General features: G+C 42.2%; 1 protein-coding gene across 2 annotated transcripts in view; it reads left to right on the top strand.

The window, feature by feature from the left end:
- Positions 1-22,776, top strand: part of CTNNBIP1 (catenin beta interacting protein 1) — a 780,438-nt gene that overhangs the window by 600,153 nt on the left and 157,509 nt on the right. The gene's annotated exons all lie outside the window — the stretch shown is intronic.

Raw genomic sequence — 22,776 nt, 5'->3', positions numbered from 1 at the left:
AAGAACCCCTTTGGTAATTCACCTCCAGAGAACCTTTCGTGTGGACAGATTCTCATGTCACTAAGGGATCATTTGGGAATGGGCAGAAAATGCCTGCAGTAGGGTCCAGTATCTACTATGATAAAAAGTGGACAATTGAGTCCTGTACACTTAAGAAACAGCCTTATTGTGGTGCTCGTGTTCTTTAGGTAAATCGCATGGGTTTTCTTTATTTATGTTTTTTGAAGTAGGGGGTTGTAGGGAGAAGCATAGATTGTAGCATACTAGGGGGGGGGTCAGTAGTATCTACATTTTCATAAGTAATGATGGCACCATATATCAAACAAAGATTAAAATAAAACAAATGTTAGTCACAGGCAGTTAATGTAGCAAAACATTTTTAATTTTAGAGTCATTACAAAAAAAAAAAAAACTTAAGAAATTAGGCACAGCTGGAAAAAAATTAGAGCGCCCAGTCTTGAGGGCTGGGTGATAATTGTAGAGATCTCTGCCATAAGCGTTGATTGTGTCTGTTCTACAGCACTGTACCCTGGGAATTTTAAAGGTGCGACTTTTGGTTGAGTGACGAGGTAATTCGTAGCAACCAAGCAGTACATTAAACATGTTTGCTTTTGTAGTTCGTATCACTTTAGCATACTAATGTGTCATTAATGATCATTCTTTTGGTCTTATGATTTGTGGTCTACTTAAGATGCTGCATGAAAACAGACCCACATGCTACTAGAAGCCAGCCACAAGCATTGGTGGTAAATGATAGACCACCAGGCTGAAGAAAATTTCCAGGTTATTTGCTTATATCATTGTTGGATGGGCTGTGTGTGTGCAATGGTCAGCTGTCCTGCATTCACATGTTGTAGGTCGCCCTTCCATATCATAAAGAAATGGGAGTGGATCCCTCACCCCCTCAGCGTGACAAATCCTCATATGCTGTTGCATGCACATCCTTTCATACTACCGACTTTGGAATAGGAGGGGATGGGGGAGATAGGTAGGTTCATAGGTTAGTACTGTGGAGTGGGAGGGGATGGGGAGATAGGTTCATAGGTTAGTTAGTACTTTGTAGTGGGAGGCATAACTCTCACCCTCTTAGTGCAAGAAATCTGGACAAAGCCTGTCAAAAATGGGGACAAAGGCCCAAAAATAGGGACATATTTTAAATGTTGCTCTTATAAACTTAGAAAGTTGATAGAGTAACAGGGTTTGTTTTGCATACATTTTCTGAAGGATAGCCGGTCTGAAACTGAAATGTATGTCATTATTGACTGACATAAATCCTCAGATCATCCCAGTGATTTACCAGAAAAGTACAAATTTTATGAGGAACAGACCAAAAATATGAGCCAAAACTCTGGACATTCTGCAGAAATCTGGGCAGTTGAGAGGTATGGTGGGAGGGGATGGGGAGATAAGTGGGTTCATAGGTTAGTTAGGAGGCTTGCTGTCCAGAGGACTGTGGAGGAGCCTATCCCAAATTCCTAGTAGTCCCCAGCACTCTCTGGTTAAGTGATTTGCTCAAGGTCACATAAAGGCTGCTGGAATCAAACCTTGTACCACGAGAACTACAGCTCACAGACGTAGCCCTTTGCACCAACTGCCAGATGTCACAGTTCTGGTCCTTTAGTGGTCAGCTGATACATACACACTAACTGCTCCTTGCTTGGGGATTTTCTTGCATTAGTAAAAGCTATGTCGATGCACAAAACTAATCCCAAGGAAAAAAGTGTGCAGTACTTCATGTTTGATTTCATTCTCTGAGAAGGGTTGATTTTCAGTAAAATAAAAATAATCTGATAGCTGTGAATGTAGCTTGCATATGTCATAGAGTTATGTAAATATAAGTTAAAAATGATGTGCTTGGATAAACATACCTCTCCTGTGTACCTCATTGTGAGGAATGTTTTTCATTTTGAGTCTGTGTCCCTTGCAGTTTCACATTGAGAGGGTCTGTCACACATTCAGTGTGAGGAATCTTTTAACTGATATTCATGGTAAATAATATGAACTCATAGTAATTCATCAAACAATCTTATAAATATAAAGCAACTCATTTTAACCATCCTATGAGTTTGATAATTGAAGTTGTTAGTAAGCTGTTGGCAAGTATTCCACCTTTTGCCTATTTGTTCCACATTTTGCCTATTTGTTCCACCTTTTGGAGATGGAAAGCTGAGATTTATTTGGATAGACATGACAGGGAAGAACAGATTTGTTACAAAGTGCAAGACCCTTTGTGATAAATGTGCATATGCTTTTATTTTTAACTGCATCACAAACTGCATAACATTGCAGCTGTGATGGACTTTAGTCTGGCAGTTGGTATAGAGGATTAAAGATGTAAGATGTTAATGAGGTGCCTCCTGTACTCGGATTTGATCCATCTATTCTCCATTTGAATACTTTGCGACTCTAAGCAAACCACCTTGAAAGGGGACACTTGTATCCAGTGGGTCTGGGATTACTTGGCTGATAAGTAAATAAAAAGGGTTATTAAAGCTATTTCTGACAAAGTGTGGGACTGTGCTGTTCTTGTACATTATCATTCACAGCTAAGAGATGATTTGCCTCAGATTTACAGACATTATTGTCTGTTAAGATAAGCTGCAGGGTTCCAGTGAGGAGTAAAATGTATCTTGTTTTTTACGTATCAAGTGAAAATACAGTTAGATCATTAAAAGAAGCTGTTGCTTAACAGTGGAGCTTTAACTGGTACGTAATAAAGGATGCAGCCAGTAATTGTGTTGTTGCTAGGCAACATTTTCCACACTGAAGTCACAAAGTAACAGCGCTTGTGTAAACATAGCAGGTCCAATATTCTGAACAGAAGAAGAGGATTTTTAACCCTTGCTGAGTGTAGCGATCAAGCTAAATCAACTAATTACATGCTCTAATAGTGTTACTGTGCATGTTTTTTCATTGTCTGTTGCCTGATTAATATTTGCATAATGTAATGCTGAAGTAATCAAGAAACCACTGTAGGTCCTGTGTTTGTTAGGGCTTAGTGCTTAGCTTGGGAGAAAAGGAAGACGCAGGGCCAGTGGCAACAGCCTACCTGTCTATGCGCTTGGGAAAACTAGTAGCTGGCAAGCAACCTGCAGCTTGAAGTTTATGGTTGTATTTTTTTTTTTTTTTGTGGGGGAGATCCATTGGCAAGTAATGTATTTAGACCTCTGTAAGACTAGAATATCAGATTATTAATAAAGGTTTGTGCAGCTCCAAGTTTTGGGTCTCACTTCATACCCTCTTCCTCACTAATTAATTGTATTAACAAATAACAGAGGTGTTTACACATTATAGACCCCTTACTTGATATGTAAGGGCACAAGACATTTGACATTTTTGTTTTTCTGGGTTTTATTTTGCTTTCTGTAGCATATAATTGTGTATTTAAAAGCATGGGAGAAAAGTAGACATTTCAGCTTTGATTTTACAGTCCACCTCTTATAGGAGGCAAACTGCAAATCCATACATCAGTGAAATGCAGCATATTACATGGTTCAGGATAATGCAGTCTCCCTATTTTTGTTGTCTTTGTTTACTTTCTGGCTTTATTTTATTTTTTTTTTTTACTAAGACTACATTTACACATTTGTGTGATTTTTAGCATGGCATGACCCAGTAATTAGATCTTTGTCTTCACAAAAAAGTGTTCATGTAATTGAATTATTCAGTCATTGGGCTTATCTTTTCATGGCATCACAACACTGTTTTGGCTTTGTACTTCCTGATCCCTGGAAGTAGTTTTGGTGTCTGAGAAGAGAATGAATGACACAAACCCTTTACATTTCTGTGTGATGCAAAACTATGTACTGATGTAGTTCCATTCATGGCTTCTTATATAAGAGATCATTTTGTATTCCTCAGATTTAACTGAATTGGGGACATGTACCGCTCACAAGTTTCATGTTGTAGCTGTTGTTGAGTTGTTTGTGGGTTGTCTGTAGCAAAGGTGAATATAGTAAGTTAATGAACATTTTCTATAGCAGGTACAGTGAGAGGCTAGTAAGGTATAGAATAAATCGTGACAGTTTCAGATTGGGGTAAAGTGTGACTGTAAAGGAATTGGATTAAGCAGTGTTGCATAAAAGTATGTGCTTTTGCATATATGCACTTATACATGTGTATATGTGTGTGTGTGTGCGTGCGCTTAGTATATATATATATATGTTTATATATATATATATATATATATATATATATATATATATATATATATATAAATGTGTGTGTGTATATCTCTGTGTGTGTGTATGTGTATACATATATATATATATATATATATATATATATATATATGGGTCTACTTTACATGGTCGACTCTTTAGAAAACCAACTTTCATATGGCTGAGAACATATGATCGACTTTTGAAAAGCCGACCATGTAAAATAAACACATAACAAACACCAACTGTTAGCAGGGGGCAAGCCCCCCTGCACCCCCCCCATAACTTAAATATACCAATTCAGAGATCGCACTACAGTGCGGAAGAGGAAATTTTCCCATTCCTCACTGTACAGAGATAGCGGTTCCCCATGGTCGGCTTTTCAAAAGTCGATCATATGGTCTCGGTCATATAAAAGTCAACTTTCTGAAAAGTCGACCATTTGAAGGGGACCTATGTATATATATATATATATATATATATATATATATATATATATATATATATATATATATATATAGAGTGTGTGTGTATTTAATACCAGTTCACTCTCAAATTTATCTATTTTATTGACTGTTTTCAGAACTTGTCATTGAGCTGGAAAAGAATAAGCTACTGAAAGGAATAGTTATTAAATTCCAGGTTTATTGAGTGGAGGAATGACAAACATATATGTATTGTGGGGGATGTGCTTTTATTTGAAATATCTTGATCATATTTGGAAGCATCTTAGTTTATATTAATTTCATTTCACCTTATACTCCAGAAGAAGTTGCAAGTGATTTTTAAAAAAATGAACATTACAGTGTACTGTCCAATTTTTTTTCCGAATTTCACTGTATATAGTTTTTCTCTATAACCACAACCTCAAATGATATGCAGGTAGTGGACAGTGAGTGGCATACACTTGCAAAGCATCATGGGTAAGCAAAAAAAAAAAAACAACTTCCCGCTTTAAAGATGCAGTTTCTTATTTACATTATATTTTCACTGCTAGTCATCACGTGTTAATTTTCAATGTGAGGTGTGCCATCTGCAAGAACTAGTTGATAACTTGTCTTTTTCGGAAGTAAGAAACTACTGCTGCATTTAATATGTAAATACACTAGTCTATACATTAATCTAGGTAAGGCTTTATGTGTTCATTTTTCCATGATGACATGCCAGGGATGTATAGTTCTGAGGAAAATGTTCAGTGAGCCATCCTTGCCAAAAAAATAAAATGCAAAAAAACAACACACCTTTTGCATCAAAAAATGTATAATTTGATATTGCATATGGTAAGGATGTTACATCCAACACCATCATTTTCTTACACTTGCTTCAGGACATGACTAACACACTTTAAGGTAAGTGTGTTATTGCCAACACTTTCAGATATACTGAAAATTTCTCCATTTGGGTTGTGAGTGTGAGTATGTGTCTCTGAAGTCCAGGCCAACATGAAGGGACTCTGGCTGACAAAGTTCGCAGATGATTGCAAGTTGGGTGCCATAATTAACTCCCCAAGTGATATTGACATCCAACAGAAAGGCCTCACTGAGACTAACAACTGGTGTCAGAACCATGGCCTTAAGCTCAATGCCAAAAAATGTATCGTCATTCCCTTTGGGAAAAACCCAGTTCCCATGAATTACTACATCGATGGCAGTCCACTGAACATAGAAGGCGTTATAAGAGATCTGGGAACACAGGTTGACAGCAGCCTCTCTTTTGACCACCACATTAAAAATGTATCGTCATTCCCTTTGGGAAAAACCCAGTTCCCATGAATTACTACATCGATGGCAGTCCACTGAACATAGAAGGCGTTATAAGAGATCTGGGAACACAGGTTGACAGCAGCCTCTCTTTTGACCACCACATTGACACTGTGGTTAGAAAGTCCTTCTATGTGGCACATCTCATTACTAAGGGTTTTGCATCCAGGAAGAAAGAGGTCATTGTCTCCCTCTATTCTCCCTCATTAGGCCAATCATCGAGTACAATGTCCCATTTGGCATGTACCTCACTATACACCTGCAACAACTGGAGAGGCTGCAAAAGTACCTCACAAAGAGGATCCTAGGCCTTAAACACTTGTCCTATATGGATAGACTCAAAAAACTTCAACTATTCTCTGTCTCTCTATTTATTTATTTACATTTGTTGACCGGGAAAATCCGACTGGACACAGGTCCTTTTTTCAGCAAAGGCCCAGGTAGAAAAGCTCCACAATAAAAACAACAATTAATTACAAGTTACAGGAAGTATAGGTTGATTTTGTTTAACAATAATAGTAAACAGTTATAGTTCAAAGTGAAATTAAGTATTTAGTTAAATGGTACAACACTTATATCATTGGTGCCATAAAGACTAGTAAGTATTTTAATAGCTGAGCTAGCAGCTATTACCCTTGAATAACAGTGGCTAAGATTACAGCTGAGATATAGGTTTACAAGCAATGTATTTGGCTGCAATCTGAGGTAGTTAGAGGGGTGGAAGAAAGGGATTAGAGAGTTTGGGATACAGATGTTAGAGAGGTTTGTTACAGGGGCATGTCCAGTGCTCTTTTAGATGAGATTTTAGAGCAGCTTTGAAGTTAGTGTGTGATGACACAGACGTTATAGTGTGAGGAAGGGTATTCCATAATTTTGCTGTGGAGTAGGAGAAGAGAGCTTCTCCAGCAGAGTTCCTGGTTCTAGTTACCTGTAATTGATTTTTGTTGCTGGAGCGTAATGGTCTGGTGATATGATAGGGTTGGAGTAGATTTTGGAGGGAGGGGACTTTTAGAGGATGATTTAGTAGATTGTGGGCAAGTGAGAGTTGGTACCATTGAACGAGGTGAGGGAGTTCTAGCCAGCCTAGTTCAATAAGTGAGGTGCAGTGGTGGCTACGGTAATTTGCGGCTGTAGCAAACCTTGCTATTTTGTTGTAGCAAGCTTCGAGTTTACCTAACTCACTTTGCCTTAGGTTGGTAAATATTGGAGAGGCGTAGAATAGGGGGAGATAAGGTGGCTATTTGCAACTGAAATCTTGGCTGTTTTGGTGAGGAATTGCTTATTTCTGTATAAAGCTCCTAGTTTTTTTTGTGTACTTTTTTATGGTTAACGAGATGTGGGTGTCAGACTTGAGGTTACTGTCAGTTTCAACTCCAAGTAGTTTGGTGTGGTCTGTTGGGGGATAATGGTGTTGTCAGTGGCTTTAATATTAAATTGGTGGGTGTTTAGATTGTGTTTGGTGGGTTGGAAGATGAGGAGCTTTATTTTGTTTGGGTTAAGTATTAATTGTGCATCTGAAAGCCAAGTGTCAACTGAGGAAAAGGCTTCTTGAGTGGTCTTTTGTAGTTCAGGTAGGGAGTGGGCTGAGCAGATGATGGTGGAATCATCTGCGTACTGTATGAGAGTGGCCTATTTGGTAGCAGAGGCTAGATTATTAGTGAATATAGGGAAGAGTAAGGGTCCAAGGATGGATCCTTGGGGAACACCTACTGAGACAGAGAGTTGGGGGGATATATCATTATGCCAAACAACGGATTGATGGTGGTCAGTCAGGTAGCTCTGGAACCATTTTGTGACAGATTGAGAGAAGGATAGAGTTAAGGATAGTGATGAGTTGTTTATGTGAGACCATGTTGAATGCTTTAGATAGGTCTAGGAAAGTTGCAGAGATGAAATAACTATTGTTTTTATGTTGAAGGATTGTATTGGTGAAAACAAGTAAGGCAGTGGTTGTGCTGTGGTATGGTCGGAAACCATGTTGTGTGTTAGGAGGTTGTTAGCAAGAAGGTAGATTAGAACTTGAGAGTGAATGCATCTCTCAAGTATTTTTGATAGAGGAGAGAGAATAGCTATGAGCCCCTAGTTGGTAAATTCTGTGGAGGGCCCACCTTTGTGGAGGGGGATAATGTGGGATATTTTCCATTGTGAAGGGACATAGCTTTCAGATAAAGATCAGTTAATCAGGATTGCAACTGGGTAGGCTAGGGCTTCAGCTGCGATTTTAAGGTATTCATTTGTGAGGTTGTCAGCTGCAAGTTTTGTGGGCTTTAGGTTCGATAAGAGTTTTTTATGTTGGAGGTAGGGATAGGAGAGAAAGCGAATGCAGTGGGCAGGTTACTAGGTGTAGTTGAAGGGGGTAGGGGAGAGGGGTTGCGTTGATTTGCTAGTGATAGAACAGTTTATGTGAAGTGAGTGTTGAAAGACATAGCAATGTTTTCAGAGGAGTTTATGTTTGGTAGAGGGGTTCCTATTTTTCCTGGGTGGAGGCTGGAGTTGATGGTTGACCAGAACATTTGAGGGTTGTTTTGGGTGGAGTTCAGGGCATGCTGGTAATATAGGATTTTGTCCTGTTTTATTAATTTTTTGACTTTGTTTTCGTAATTCACAGAATTTCTGTCTGTCAGAGGGTTTTTGTTTTGCGCCAATGATTCCAGGGTCTATCTCGGTTTATCATTTCTGATCTAGTGGCTTTTTGTAGCCATGGGGAGGACTGGGCTTTAACTCTAGTAAATCTTGTGGGCGCATGGGTGTTTAGGACTTTCAGGAAGGTGGTATTGAAAAATTGGACAGCGTCATCAAGGTTGAGGTATTTTAGTGGAGTCCAGTTGCAGTTTTTTAGGGCTAAGATGAAGTTGTCAGGGTTAAAGTTGACTTTACTACATATTTGCTGATAGGTAAGGGGTTTAGCCTGATGTGTTTTTGAGTAGGAAAGTTGGGGTTTGATCACTGAGGCTAACCGGTAGGCAGCCAGCTGTGTATGACTGAGGGGTCGTGCTGACTAGTATCCAGTCAAGAGTAGAATGCTTGTTGGAATTCTTATTTATTCTGGTGGATGTCTGGATAAGTTGGAAAAAAAAACATAAAGATTTAGATGGTGGGCTGGATGGTGGTTGGAACAAGATAGCCAGTCTGTATCAAAATCACGTAATATTATGGTTTCTTGTGGAAGGTGATGATTTACCCAGCTGAGGAGGTTTTCTAGTGGAGGAATATTGTTGCCATGTGGGAAGTAGCATCCTGTATGTTAATGGGATCTTGTCTTGGTTTACTTTTAGGTTGGTATAGATTATTTCTTCTTTGACAGTTGGGGGTGGGGGGGATACGTTTAGGATTTGAATATTAAGATTCTGTTTATACATTACAGCTACACCACCCCCTTTTTTGTGCAACTGATCTTGTCTTAGGATATTGTAGCCTGATGGGAGAATTTGCTCACTGGTAATGTGAGGGTTGAGCCAGGTTTCTGTTAGAATGATAATATCAGGGGAGTACAAGTCTATGGTAGCGTGGAGTTCATGGATTTTATTGGTTATACTTCTGATATTTAGGCTTAAGATAAGGAGGTCAATTGGATGTTCATCGTGCATACAGCTGCAGTCATAACAGATGGGTTCTCCTGCCGTCAGGCGGGTCCTCGGTCGGACGAATTCCAAAGTCTAGGTCTGGCGGTTGTTGTCGCTTCTTCCCTGACGTCAGTGCGACAGGGGTATAAAAAAACCAGCCGACGCCATTTTCTTCAGTCTTTCTTGCCGCACGGTGCCCGAAGCAGAAGTAGTTCGCAAGTGCCGGTCGGCCAGCTCCTGAAATTACGAAAATTTTGCAACCAAAGTCTTCTTGAAAGCTAAGTACCCGTTAGAAACTTTTCTTGCCTCAGACCGATGTCAGACAAAGTTAATAATTGTATTTCATGTGGGAAGCAAATACCGCATAAGGATTTTCATTCCTTCTGCATTCCTTGCTTAGGCCCAGACCATGACGTCTCGGTCTGTCATTTTTGTGCTACATTCAACAAACGCACCATTAAGCGTCGGGCGGAGTTTGCCTAGCACTATTTTGGCAAAAAAATTAACTATGAAAGTCAAAAAACCAGATCCAACGCACCACTTGAAGACAGGCACGAGTTTAATAAATAAATACAGGTGAAGCGCTTTTCGTCGCTCAAGTTTGAGCAACTTCCTCAGACAAACAAACTAAGTACCATTCACATTTTATACTCTCACGTCACAAATAAATTTCATTAAGGAAATCAGTTAGCTAACAAATTTTTCAATTAAAAACCCGCCAAATAAAAAGCACCGAAACATTTCAACTTCCACAACTAACAGCAGCAAAGAATATATAATACATAGAATAAAAATGCTTATATTATTACTTGTCTCACAAAGATATAAATAAACATATATAAATAATTAAGTAATATACTGAATAAAGGGTATGTATTCGATATTTAATATTTAATGTTAAACATTTCATCTACGTTATTCTAGTACTATGTCATACTGCAATATAAAATCATGTCTCATTCTAATTAACTCAATCAACTACTAGATTACTAAATGTGTTGCCAAAAAAAAAAAAAAAAAAAAAAAAAAAAAATAAAAAAAATAAATAAAAAAAAAAAAATTTAAATAAAATTTTTAAATAAAATTGCGATACAAAACCAGAGTATATATTCAATATAATTAGAATATAAATTAACTATATTATGTCGTCGGATACTCCGACTCCAGTTTTGTCTAAAAAATGCAAAGATAAGGACCGACACACGAGGTCCGCGGCCTCTACCGACACCACGCCAAAGCCGACTACAGGTGGTCCGGTTCTCAGCGAGGCGCCTACATAGCCCCTGCCTACAGACGACACTTCATTGGCGGTGTCTTCTGTGCCCGAGGTCGCAGGCTCCTCGGCCCACACCCTGACTACAGATACCGAAGCCACTTTTAGTGGTGAATCTCAAAATGTAGACAGGTCTGCCTCCTCTCAAGGTGTCTTCAGACCTTCCTCTTCTTTTTCCATCAAGGCTTTCACTAAGTCTAAAGCAGCCATGCATTATAAGAGACAAGCTACACAGGGCCCTTCTCCAGGCCCCTTGCCTAAAAAACAGATGCTTAAAATGGCTGAGGAATTAATTACTCTTATCAGGGGTTCTCAACCCCCCCCGGACAAAAGGCCCAGAGTGGAGGAAGAATCCCCCTCCTCTGACCAGGCCTCCATTATTTCAGAGCACTCTGATGAACAGGAACATTCTTACTCCCCTTTTGAAGATTCTGATGCAGAGGAGTCCATTCCCTCTGTCTCCCCCCCCCCAGAGGATTACTCATTTGGGGAAACCTTGCATACCTTAAGGGAGCACTTCCACTGGGAAGGCCAAGAGTACTCAGATTCCAAGAAAAGGCTTAGGGATTTTCTCTTGCTACCTCAGCACAGGCCTCTGGCTATACCTCCTGTCTTAGACATACTAGATGATGTGTACTCGGAGGCCTGCCTTAACCCGGATTCTTTACCTCCAGCCCCAGTCAAGCCTGACAAGTACTACCGGGTTCCTGACTCTCACCAATTTTTATACAAAAGCCATGCGGCTGACCCAGAAACTATCTCACAGGGCCCCAAGGGAATTAAGGCCTCCACTGCTAAAAATCCATTACCTTCCGAGAGAGATTCCAGATCCTTAGAAAGGTGGGGGGAAAAGGTATACACCTCGGCCACTTTAACCATGAGGGCATTAAACTGCCAGTTCCATATGCTAAAGTACCAACAGTTTCTGTTATCACAGTTGAGAAGCAAAATGTCACAACCTGAACAACCAGACTTGAAGGAGTTGCAGGATTTGATGCATAGTGCAGAACAAGTGGGTAAACATACCTTGCAATGTGGTTTTGATGCTCTAGAGGCCTCATGTAGAGCTGCTGTTACAGGATCAGTCATACGTAGACATGTCTGGCTCAAGGAGCAAACCTTACCAGATCATGTCAAAGCTCAATTACTAGATGCCCCTCTACAAAAGGATGTATAATTTGGTGTTAAAGCTGAGGAGGTATTAAAGAAAATGGAGGAAAAGGCTAAATCAATGCAAACAGTGAAAGATTTTCTACAGGTACAACCTCCACGTTTCAGTAGAAATTGGCCTTCCAAAAATTGGTCCTTTCCAGCCACGGACAGACCCCAAAGAGGTAGATACAGGCACCCGAGGGGCAGAGGGCAATCTCAAGGATCGTTTAGAGGCAGACAATGGCAAGCTCCTACACAAAGAGGTGGTGAGGATAGTTCGCAGCCATTCAGAAAGCAAACCCAATGACTTTCCCCTTTGCATGCCAAGCAAGGCTCAAATGGCAGCACCCTTAGGTGGAAAACTGGCATTATTTTCAAAAAAATTGGCATATTGTCACAAAAGAAATGGATCCTGGACATTATAAACAGAGGCTACAGATTCCATTTTCACACCCTTCCAAAAATGAGAGGCATGCCAAACCTGCCACACAATCAAAGGGCAGAGGCACAAAGACAAATTTCAGATCTCATGGACATGAAAGCTATTCAAGAGGTACCTACTCACGAACAAGGTCAAGGTTTTTATTCCAGACTATTCCTGGTATCAAGCAAGGGAAAAAGATTGGAGACCTATTTTGGACCTATCCATCCTAAACACATTTTTACTCGTACCAAAATTCAAGATGCTCACATTACAGCAGCTTCTTCCCATGCTGGGCAAGGAGTCTTGGCTGGTAACATTGGACCTCAAGGAGGCATACCTGCATGTCCCAATCAGACAAAATTGCAGAAGATACCTCAGATTTCTTGCAGGTTCAACCCATTATCAATTCTCTGCATTGCCCTTTGGCTTATCTACTGCGCCCAGAGTATTCACGAAATGCCTGGCATCAGTAATTGCCTACTGCAGACTTCAAGGGATACAAATATACCCATATTTGGACGACTGCCTGATCCAACCGGACAGCAAGCACATACTTCTGAAACATCTGGCTTTTGTAATAATGTTGTTGAATTCTCTGGGATACACAGTCAACAAAAAGAAATCAAGGCTAATACCCTCTCAGAAAATAATTTTCCTGGGTGCCAACTTGGACACAAACACCCAGATGGCCTACCTCACGCCAGAGAAGCAGGGGCAACTAACTCAATACTTCAGAAAACTAGCAAATGTCACCAGGCTGACTGCAAGGAAAATCCTGCAGGCTCTGGGATTCATGGCATCTTGCATCCTACTAATCCCATGTGCAAAGCTGCATATGAGGAAACTTCAATGGTACCTGAAAAACCTGTGGTCTCAACACAGCCACAGTTTGGAAACAATAATACCACTAATTCCATGTCTTCAAAAGGAATTTCTGTGGTGGGCTCAAGCATGCCAAACAAACACAGGTCTCCCATTCTGCAAGCCTCAAGCAAATCAAGTCATCACAACAGACGCCTCAGACTACGCCTGGGGGGCGCACATGACAGATCGTTGCATTCAGGGCAAATGGTCCCAAAAAGAAAAGCACCTTTACATCAATAAAAAGGAAATGCTAGCAGTAATAAATGCTATTATAGCTTTCAAAGACCTTCTGCATCCAGGTCAACTATTGATAAGGACAGACAACACCACAGTAATGTGGTACATAAACAGGGAGGAACCCATTCATACCCCCTATGCAGGCTGGCCATGTCATTTTGGAACATGGCTCTGGAATTACAAATCGACCTTCAAGCACAGTACTTGCCAGGCAAGGAAAACACACTGGCAGACAACCTAAGCAGAAATATGACAGATCCACACGAATGGAAGTTGCATCCTCAAGTTTTTACAGAGATAATTCAAGCATGGGGAAGGCCAGACATAGATCTCTTTGCCTCCCACAAAAATCACCAATTGACAAAATTCTGCTCAAAGACTTTTCATCCACAGGCCTGGAGAGTGGACGCTCTCTCTTTCAGTTGGACAACAATGACAGTTTATGCCTTTCCACCTCTTCCTGTGCTGCCCAAAGTTCTATGAAAAACCAGAGCAGACAGACCAAAGATGATTCTCATTGCTCCAGACTGGCCAAGACAGCACTGGTACCCACTCCTGAGGAGCCTGATGCATTCCCCTCCATGGACCCTACCTCTAATGCCTCTTCTTCTGACTCAGCACAGCTTCAAAACTCTTCACAGTCAGCTGAAAACACTCAATATGGCCGCATGGAAGATTCCTTAACATCACAACAGACCCTACTCTCCAAGGAGGTGCAGGATGTCATTTTGGAGGACAGAAGGCCGTCTACTAGAAAAGCTTACTCCGCAAAATGGAAACGGTTTTGTGCCTGGAATGAGAAAAAGGGCCAGAATCCTGGAAAACTGAATTTACCTCAAATATTACAGTATCTAGCTGAGCTGCTAAGCAGTGGACTTTCATTCTCCTCCATCAAAATCCATGCCTCAGCCATTTCTGCAGAATACAACACTGATCCACCTTTATTCTCTCACCCCCCTCTTAAGACAGTTCCTCAGAGGGGCTAAGAATATAAAACCCCAAAGGAAACAACCAATACCTGCTTGGGACCTCAACTTCATTCTAGAAAAGCTGACCTTGCCTCCTTTTGAGCCAGCTGCCTCAACAGATTTGCAATATTTGTCCTGGAAAACAGCTTTCCTTCTGGCTATCACCTCAGCTCGTAGGGTATCGGAACTACAAGCCCTCATGGCTATGCAGCCTTTTATCATCTTCCATCAGGACAGAGTTTCCTTACGAACCAACCCATCCTTTATGCCAAAGGTGGTATCCAGGGTAGCTTTGAATCAGGCTATACACTTACCTACCTTTTACCCTAATCCTCAAAACAAAGGGGAGAGACTATTAAATTCCTTGGACATCCACAGACAGCTACGCTATTATTTGGACAGAACAAAGCCTTTCAGAAAATCAGAACAGCTCTTTGTGTCCTATGCTATAGGAGCTCAAGGGAAGCCAATTTCCAAACAGACAATCTCAAAATGGAAAGCCCACTGCATACGCTTTTGTTACTCTTTTGATGGTAAAACTGTACCTGCAGGCATCAGATCTCACTCCACAAGGGCCACAGCTACCTCTTCAGCTTTCCTCAGAGGAGTTCCTACCAAAGATATTTTGGAAGCAGCCACTTGGAGTTCTGTGCATACCTTCTCCAAGCACTACCACCTACCATTATACTCCAAAACTAGAGCAGGCTTTGCCACTGCAGTCTTGCAGGACATCCTGGCTCCTCCTAGTTCCACCTAGTGCCTACCACCCCTTTCTTAGCTTTGGGATTCTACCCATCTGCTATGACTGCAGCTGTATGCACGATGAACATAGTACAGTTTTGTACCTACCATAAATGTAGATGTTCAAGTGCTAATACAGCTGCAGTCCAGGTTTCCCTCCCTCCTTCCCCTCTTGGGACAGGTCCATTGGCTAACACCTCCTCATACAACCTGATTGGGGTATTCATTTATGGTGTATTTGCTTGCAACTACTGTATTTTGATTATATTGCATTGTTTTATTACACAAATTTATGTATTGCCTTCCTTCTGGGGGCACCTGACATCTGGGGCAAGAAAAACTGAAGAAAATTGCATCGGCTGGTTCTTTTATACCCCTGTCGCACTGACGTCAGGGAAGAAGCGACGACGACCGACGCCAGACCTAGACTTTGGAATTCGGCCGACCAAGGACCCGCCTGACGGCAGGAGAACCCATCTGTTATGACTGCAGCTGTATTAGCACTCGAACATCTACATTTATGGTAGGTACAAAACTGTACTTTTCCTATTGGATGTAATTTGAGGGTGGGTGAGGTTGTTAGTCTAACTACCAGTGGAGGAGTTGTGGGGTCCAGGGTTTGGGTGAATGTCCATGCTGAGGACAAGTATTGTTATGGCTGAGGATGTTAGTTTTAGTAATGAGAGAATTAGTTTAAGTTTTGGGATAGCTTTTTGTTTGGGTGAAGTGGGTGATAAAGTAGGTTGAGGGATAGTTTGTAAGGCATTAGGGATGCATTTTGTTTGTGTGGTGGAGGTGATAGCTTAAGTGGGTTGTGCACTGGGGTGTATTTGTTGTGAGAGGTGTATGAGTAGTGTGATGATGTGACATGAGTGGTGGTGACTGTAGTTGTGCAGTGGAAGTTGTTTGGTGGGAGTATGATGGTGTTTTGGTAAGATGTAATGTGTACAAGAAGAGTGCATGTAAAGAGTATAGGTAGAGTGTGTAGGATCATGGTACTTGAGGTGCGAGGTTGATGGTAGGCTGGAGGTGTGGTTAGAGTTGGTGTTGCAGGTGTGGTTGGTTATGATTGTAATAGGAGGGACGTTTGGCTAGTAAGTGTAGGTGTGCAGGGGGCAGGTGGGATATGGGGGCAAGGAGGGGAGCAGAGTGGGCAGAAACACTGTTGTACATACACTTGTAAACTTTTGCATGTGGTCCCAGAATATCAGGTAGTTAATTACACTTGTAAACGGTTGTATGTTGTCCCAGAATAGCAGGTAGTTAATTACACTTGTAAGCTTTTGTATGTAGTCCCAGAATAGCAGGTAGTTAGTTACACTTGTAAACGTTTGTATGTGGTCCCCCAGAATAGCAGGTAGTTAATTACACGTGTAAACGTTTGTATGTGGTCCCAGAATAGCAGGTAGTTAGTTACACTTGTAAACTTTTGTATGTGGTCTTGATAGTTGAGAGACTGATCAGGCCAAGTGCCTAAGTACATAAATTAGATGATGATTTCAAACCAAAGCCTTAATCATTCTATTGGTCTACCAGTTTTGTGTAAGACTGAGACCATTAGTGTTGTTCATACCATGGACATTCACCTCTAGCTTTATTTTTCCACTGATAAGAGTAGTAGATATTTGTTAAGATCAGCACCTTTTATTTTCCTATGCCAGGGCATAAAGTTCAATAGGTGTCCAAACAGTCCCCTTCAAAGTGTTTGTCCAGTTGAGTAGCATCCTTTTGAAGAAGCTTGGCAGACCCCTTGGGTTGACCCTTAAAGCCTATTGTACAACACTGGTGTCTACCTCTTTTGGTGAAGTTATTTCATTACTGCATATTTAATTGCATTTTGCTGTTTGTATTGTGTGCATCTTTTCCTCCTCTTGTCTGCCCACTTGGATACCTTGATTAAGAAATGTAAGTCAGTTAACCAGTCTGTAGTAGGACAGTGTATGAATTGTGGCACAGTACATTTGGAGTGATAACTTTCTGATCTTCCAGTCTTTCGTTGTCAGATCCCATTGCTACCCAGCTACTGAGGCATAATTCTGTATATGTTATGTATGCCACGGAGCACTTTTATGCAGTGAGGTGTTTTAGAATTTAAAGCAACAAAAAGTCTTTGTTTACCTACTAAAATTTTATTTTATTACATTATTGAGTTTATTAAATGTCTTTTTTTTCAGGATGCCTGGTTGGCTAAATGAGTGTCTGATGTTGTAAATCTTCATTCATTCCAATATACTCGGTCAGTAGACAAGCCCGCGCCAGCCAAAAACTCTTGAGCTAAGTACTACCCATAGTGCCCCTCTTCTTCTTTCTCCAAATCTCATTTGCCACATACTTTTCAAGATGCGCCAAGCCAGCTCTCTCAGCCAAGTGAAAATTTTTTTGATATTTTTCTTAAGTCTCTCTAATCTTTGTTTTTTTTCTTCTTGGAATAGTTTCTCTCCATTTCTATATTCATCTATGACCTTTCTTCCTACCCTTTTCTGTGGTAGTCTTAGTACCATTATTGGTACGCCCCCTCCCCTACCCTTGTGGTATTCTCCTATACCATTGTTGGTATTTCCTTCCTGTCTAGATTCCTTCTATAAAAAAAAAACAAACAAAAAAAAAACTTTTTTCTTGTACAATATTGTTAGATATTTCTCTCCTTCTGACTGTTTATCTGTCTTGGATTTTTGTATTACTGCTGTGCCTTTTCTTCTTAGACTCCTCAACATGGCTGACAAAAGAGAAATGACTGGGTTCAAGCAATGTGGCAAGTGAGGGCGAAAGATGCCTAATTCGGACGGTCATCTTTCATGCGTCTACTGTCTTGGAGGCCCTCATATCCAGATTCAACCTTCTTGTGAGATATGTCAAAATTTTAGTTCTTGCACTCTCACAGAGCACAAGAATAAGCTTATTCTCAAGGGTTTATTAAAACCCCCCTTTTTGGAGGCCCTTTCTGAGGTCTCACCACCTCCCAGGAAAGACAAGAAAAAGAGAAGCCATTCTGTTCCGGCTTCCCCGAGCTCTACGGAACCAAAATGCTCTCAGGCTGTATCACCTAAAATTCCTAAAATGTCTGCACCGACTACTTCGGCTCCTGAGCCTTTGACTAGCTCTACAGTGCCAAAGTTGTTGGCAACTACGGAACTGCCGACTCTTATTTCTGCTTCGGTACCGATAGTTTCCTCGGTATCAGACACATTCTTTACACGGACAATGACTTCCCTTATGGCTCTATCTTCAGTGCCGAAACCTGAAATTTTGCCCAGGACCAGATACTCTCCTACTGTAGACCCCCTCTTGGGACAACAGTATACTCCTTTTCTTGGAGACCTGACTCTCCCTTAGGAGTATCAACAAGGTCCACCAGGAGTCTTTCTGAAATAGACATAGAGAGGCTTGTCAATCAGCTCTTGGCAGCTAGAGGAATTCGGACCCCTACCAAGACTTCCCTCCCACCTGGAGCCGAAGTTTACTCTGCATTGACTCCAACATATCCTCCTCCAACCTCTTCTCAGGCTTTGGAGCCCTCAGCACCGATGTCTACCCCGGTGCTTATGACTTCGACTCCTTTGACGACAGCTTTCATGTTTCCAGAGCCTTCCATCTTGACTTCACTCCATCTGGAGCCAGTCCACCCTCAGGACCTTGACTAGTCTGTCAATGCCATGACCCTTAGTTCTGTGCCAGTTTTTTTCTATGGCGCAGTCTACGGCTCCAGCTGGTCCAGCAGTTTCTAGTCCTCTCGGGGCTGCTATCCTGGAGGTGTGCTTATCAGGGTGGGGTGTGACCCCGGTTCTAAAGTTGTCTCTCTCTGTTCTGGGCTCCCATGCCTCTTCTGGTGGGCCTGCCTTCCAGGTGATGGAGAGAGGAGTCTTGCTTCCACAAGCATGCAGTTGGCACGTCCATTGTCAGAACCCGACCTTTTCCTTTTTTCTAGCATGCAGTTAACACAGCCCACTACACAGGGACTTCAAGCACAGCAGCAGCAAGAAACCCTGCTCCAGGGAACCCACTCTTCGGTGTCCTCCTCAGAACATCCCACTGAGGAGCCACCCTGCAAGAGAACGTGCAAGAGGAAGCACGTGGATTCCCCTGAGGAATCAGTCACCGAAGATACGAATTTCGATGAGGGAGAAGGGTCCCCATGGTCACCCCCCTGACGATGTCTCATTTGGAGACATACTTGAAATCCTGAAACAGAGGGGTGACTGGAAGACCATCAACATTTCTATGGAGGAATCTGTATTCTTGCAAGCCTTCCGTGTCTGGCCATCTATTTCCTGGGTGACCCCCCCCCCCTTTGCAGAAGAGTTGATTAAACTCATTGTGCAGTGGGCCTGGAAGGCCCCTGACAATGCTGAGCCGATTCCCCGGAGGCTTGATAAAATTCTTTCCCGTCTAGAAGACCAACCACACTGGTGGAGAGGTTTGGCAGTAGACTCCATGGTTGTGGCAGCGGCCACTAAAAAAGAACTAGCAGAAGAAAGTTCAACTGTCCATCCTCCAAACAGGGAGTCCCGGACGATAGACAGACTAAGGAAATGGACCTGTGCATCAGTGACCTTCGCCATACGGTCTCCGAACTACATGGCACATTCTACATGTCTCCAAAGGGACCTGATTACAGAACTTTCAGGTACTTTGGGAGGGGTACTACCTGAAGAGGTGTGAGACAAGGTCACATCTCAGCTTGCTACCCTAGAATCCATCTCCAATTCCTCCATGCGGTTGATAGCACACACAACCGAGGGAACAGCCAGAGCTGACGCTTCAGGCATTGTCATAAAATGTCATACCTGGATGCGACTGTGTGAATTCGTGGACCCCTTCAAGCCCTCCTTTGTCAATTCTCCTGTTGATGAATCCTCCTTGTTTGGCCCAAAAATTAAGGACACATTAGCCAGGTGTGAGAAAGATGGAAAGACCCTATCTGCCATGGGCATACATTTTTCAACCCCTCAACGATCCTAATCCAGGAATCAGAGGGGCAGGAAAATGTGGTTAAAGAAATTCCAAGGACCTTTACGTGACACGTGTGGCGAGCAATCTCTCCGGGGCAGAGGGGGGGCTCATCTGAGAGATGCCCCTTTTGTGGCAGAGGGGGTCCATGAAACCAGGGCTCCAGAGATTCCTTCTCTTGTCAGCCTTATCAGCACTCCTGAGGAGAGGCCCAATTGCTTTCTTCTGGAGGCAGTCAGGCGACATTTTTCCCTGCACCGCTTGGCCTGGTAGTCGATAACATGGGACTCCTAGGTGCAGAGAGTAATGACCAGAGGTTACCTTATTCCCTACGACCTTTACTCCAAGCCTCTAAGGCGAATCCCTGATGTCCCACCCAGTCAGAGGGATGCAGCAGCTCTAGAATTTAAAAGCTGATAAGAAAGAGTCATCCATTTAGTCCCACCAGACCAAATAGTATCCATATTTTACTCAAGGTTCTTTTTAGTGCCAAAAAAGACAGGGGACTGGAGACCAATTTTGGATCTCAGCGTACTGAACAAGTTCAAGCAAAATTCCTGATGGTCACTGTTCAGTCCATTCTTCCATTTCTGTAAAAGGGCGACTGGATGTGCTCTATAGATCTTCAGGTGCGTATTACCACATAAAAATGGACAAATGATCCAGAAAATACCTCCGCTTCCGGCTGGGAGCCAATCATTACCAATTTCAAGTACTGCCCTTTGGTCTCTCCACAGCCTCCAGAGTGTTCACCAAATGCATGACAGTAGTAGTAGCTCACTTGAGTCTACAAGGATTCCATGTGTTTCTGTACCTGGATGATTGGCTCCTTACCGCCCCAACGCCTACTGCTTCAAGCAGTATTGTACACTCAAAATCTGTCTGAAAAACTAGGAATCTCTATAAACTTAGACAAGTCAAAGCTGGTTCCGACTCAGAGTTTAGAGTTCACTGGGGCAAAGTTCGATACAACTTCCTGCTGAGCTGCACTATCTCTATACAGACTTCAAAAACTAAGATCTCACCTTCAGATAATACTTTCTCAAAATATTGTCCCTGCTTGACAGGTCCTGCAACTGTTGTGCTCCATGGCAGCTGCAGTCTCACCGGTCCCACTAGCAAGATTCCATACGAGGCTACTCCAGTGATTACTGTCATCTCAATGGTCTCTCCTAGCACAGCCAATGTCTTATCCGATCCGCAGTACAAACTGTTGCAAACAGGATCTGACTTGGTGGATGAAGCCAGAAGAGTGGTGTCGACCTTTTATCCTTGCTCAACCCAAGGCCACATTGACCACGGATGCTTCACTGATAGGGTGGGGGGGGGGGGGCATTTTCAAGGAAAGATCGTCCAAGGCACTTGGTCCCCCTTAGAGGCCAAACTGCATGTCAATGTCCTAGAACAGAGGGTGGTGCTCTTAGCCTTGCAAGCATTCCAAACAACCCTTCCGTCAGGGACAACTGCTATCCAGTCAGACAATTTGTCAGTAGTCCGGTACATCAACAAGCAAGGAGGAAGCAGATCCTATCCCTTATGCTGGGAAGCCCTGAGAGTGTCGCTATGGATGATAGCTTCCAACTGCTTTCTACTAGCAATGCACTTTCCTGGGAATTCCAGTCTGATTGCAGACAAACTGAGCAGGAACATTCTGATTCCTAACCGAAGGTCACCGAAAGATGCCTTGTCTCACAATTGACCCCCAGGTCTACCGTATGCTTTTCCTCCTATTCCCCTCATTCCACAGGTCTTGAAGAAATTGCAACAGCTGAGGAGCAACGTTATCCTCATTGCCCTCTGTTGGCCCCATCACGTTTGGTTCCTCTTTCAATGGCCTCACTTGATTCACCACACATGGATCCTGGACCCAATGCCAGGACTCGTGTCTCACCCACGAGGGTTGGTCCACACCAACCTTCACTTCCACTGATTGCCAAGCAAATAAACCTATCTTCCCCAGTCTGAAAGATCCTTCTGGTTTTCCATAAACCCTCCACCAGGAAACTCTACCACAGTAAATGTGTCAGGTTTGTTGTTTGGGCTAAAGAACAAGGACTAGACCCCTTTTCAATGCTGGTCCATAGAGTTTTGGAATACCTGTCGACCCTATTTTGTGGTGGAGCCTCAGCCTCTACTATTACAGTGCACCTAGCAGCTATCGCCAGTTTTCATAATGGTTCTAAGCACTCTTCACTAATGTCCCACCGTCTTTGCAAAACTGTTATGAAAGATTTGAACTAACCCTTCCATTTTACCCAAGGTTATCTCAAATTCAAGTTTCAATCAGTCCGTTGATTTACCAGTCCTTTTCCCAAAATTTTCTAAGAGAGGTGAATACCAGTTGAATGTGCTGAATGTACATAGGCAGCTACGTTTTTATTTAGACACTAAATCCTTCAGAAAGTCAGACCAGCTGTTCATAGCTTTTTCAGGTCCCAGATTGGGCAAAGCGGTTTCAAAAGTCACCTTGTCAAAATGGTTAGGAGATTGCATTACCTTTATCTATCAAATGAAAAAATTAACTTTGCCTTCTAGAGTCAAGGTTCATTACACCAGGTCAGTGCACACTTCTATGGCTTTTCATTCCAGAGCTTCTATGGATGACATCTGCTCATCGGCCACTTGGGCAACCCCCCATACCTTTATCATGCATTACAAATTGGATATGACTCAATGGTGCTCAGGAA

The sequence above is a fragment of the Protopterus annectens genome, chromosome 2.part1, assembly GCF_019279795.1.
Source record: "Protopterus annectens isolate FY-2018-M chromosome 2.part1, PAN1.0, whole genome shotgun sequence".
Lineage (NCBI taxonomy): Eukaryota > Metazoa > Chordata > Ceratodontiformes > Protopteridae > Protopterus > Protopterus annectens.
The sequence above is the reverse complement of the archived record's forward strand: the minus strand, read 5'-3'. Positions and strand labels throughout refer to the sequence as shown.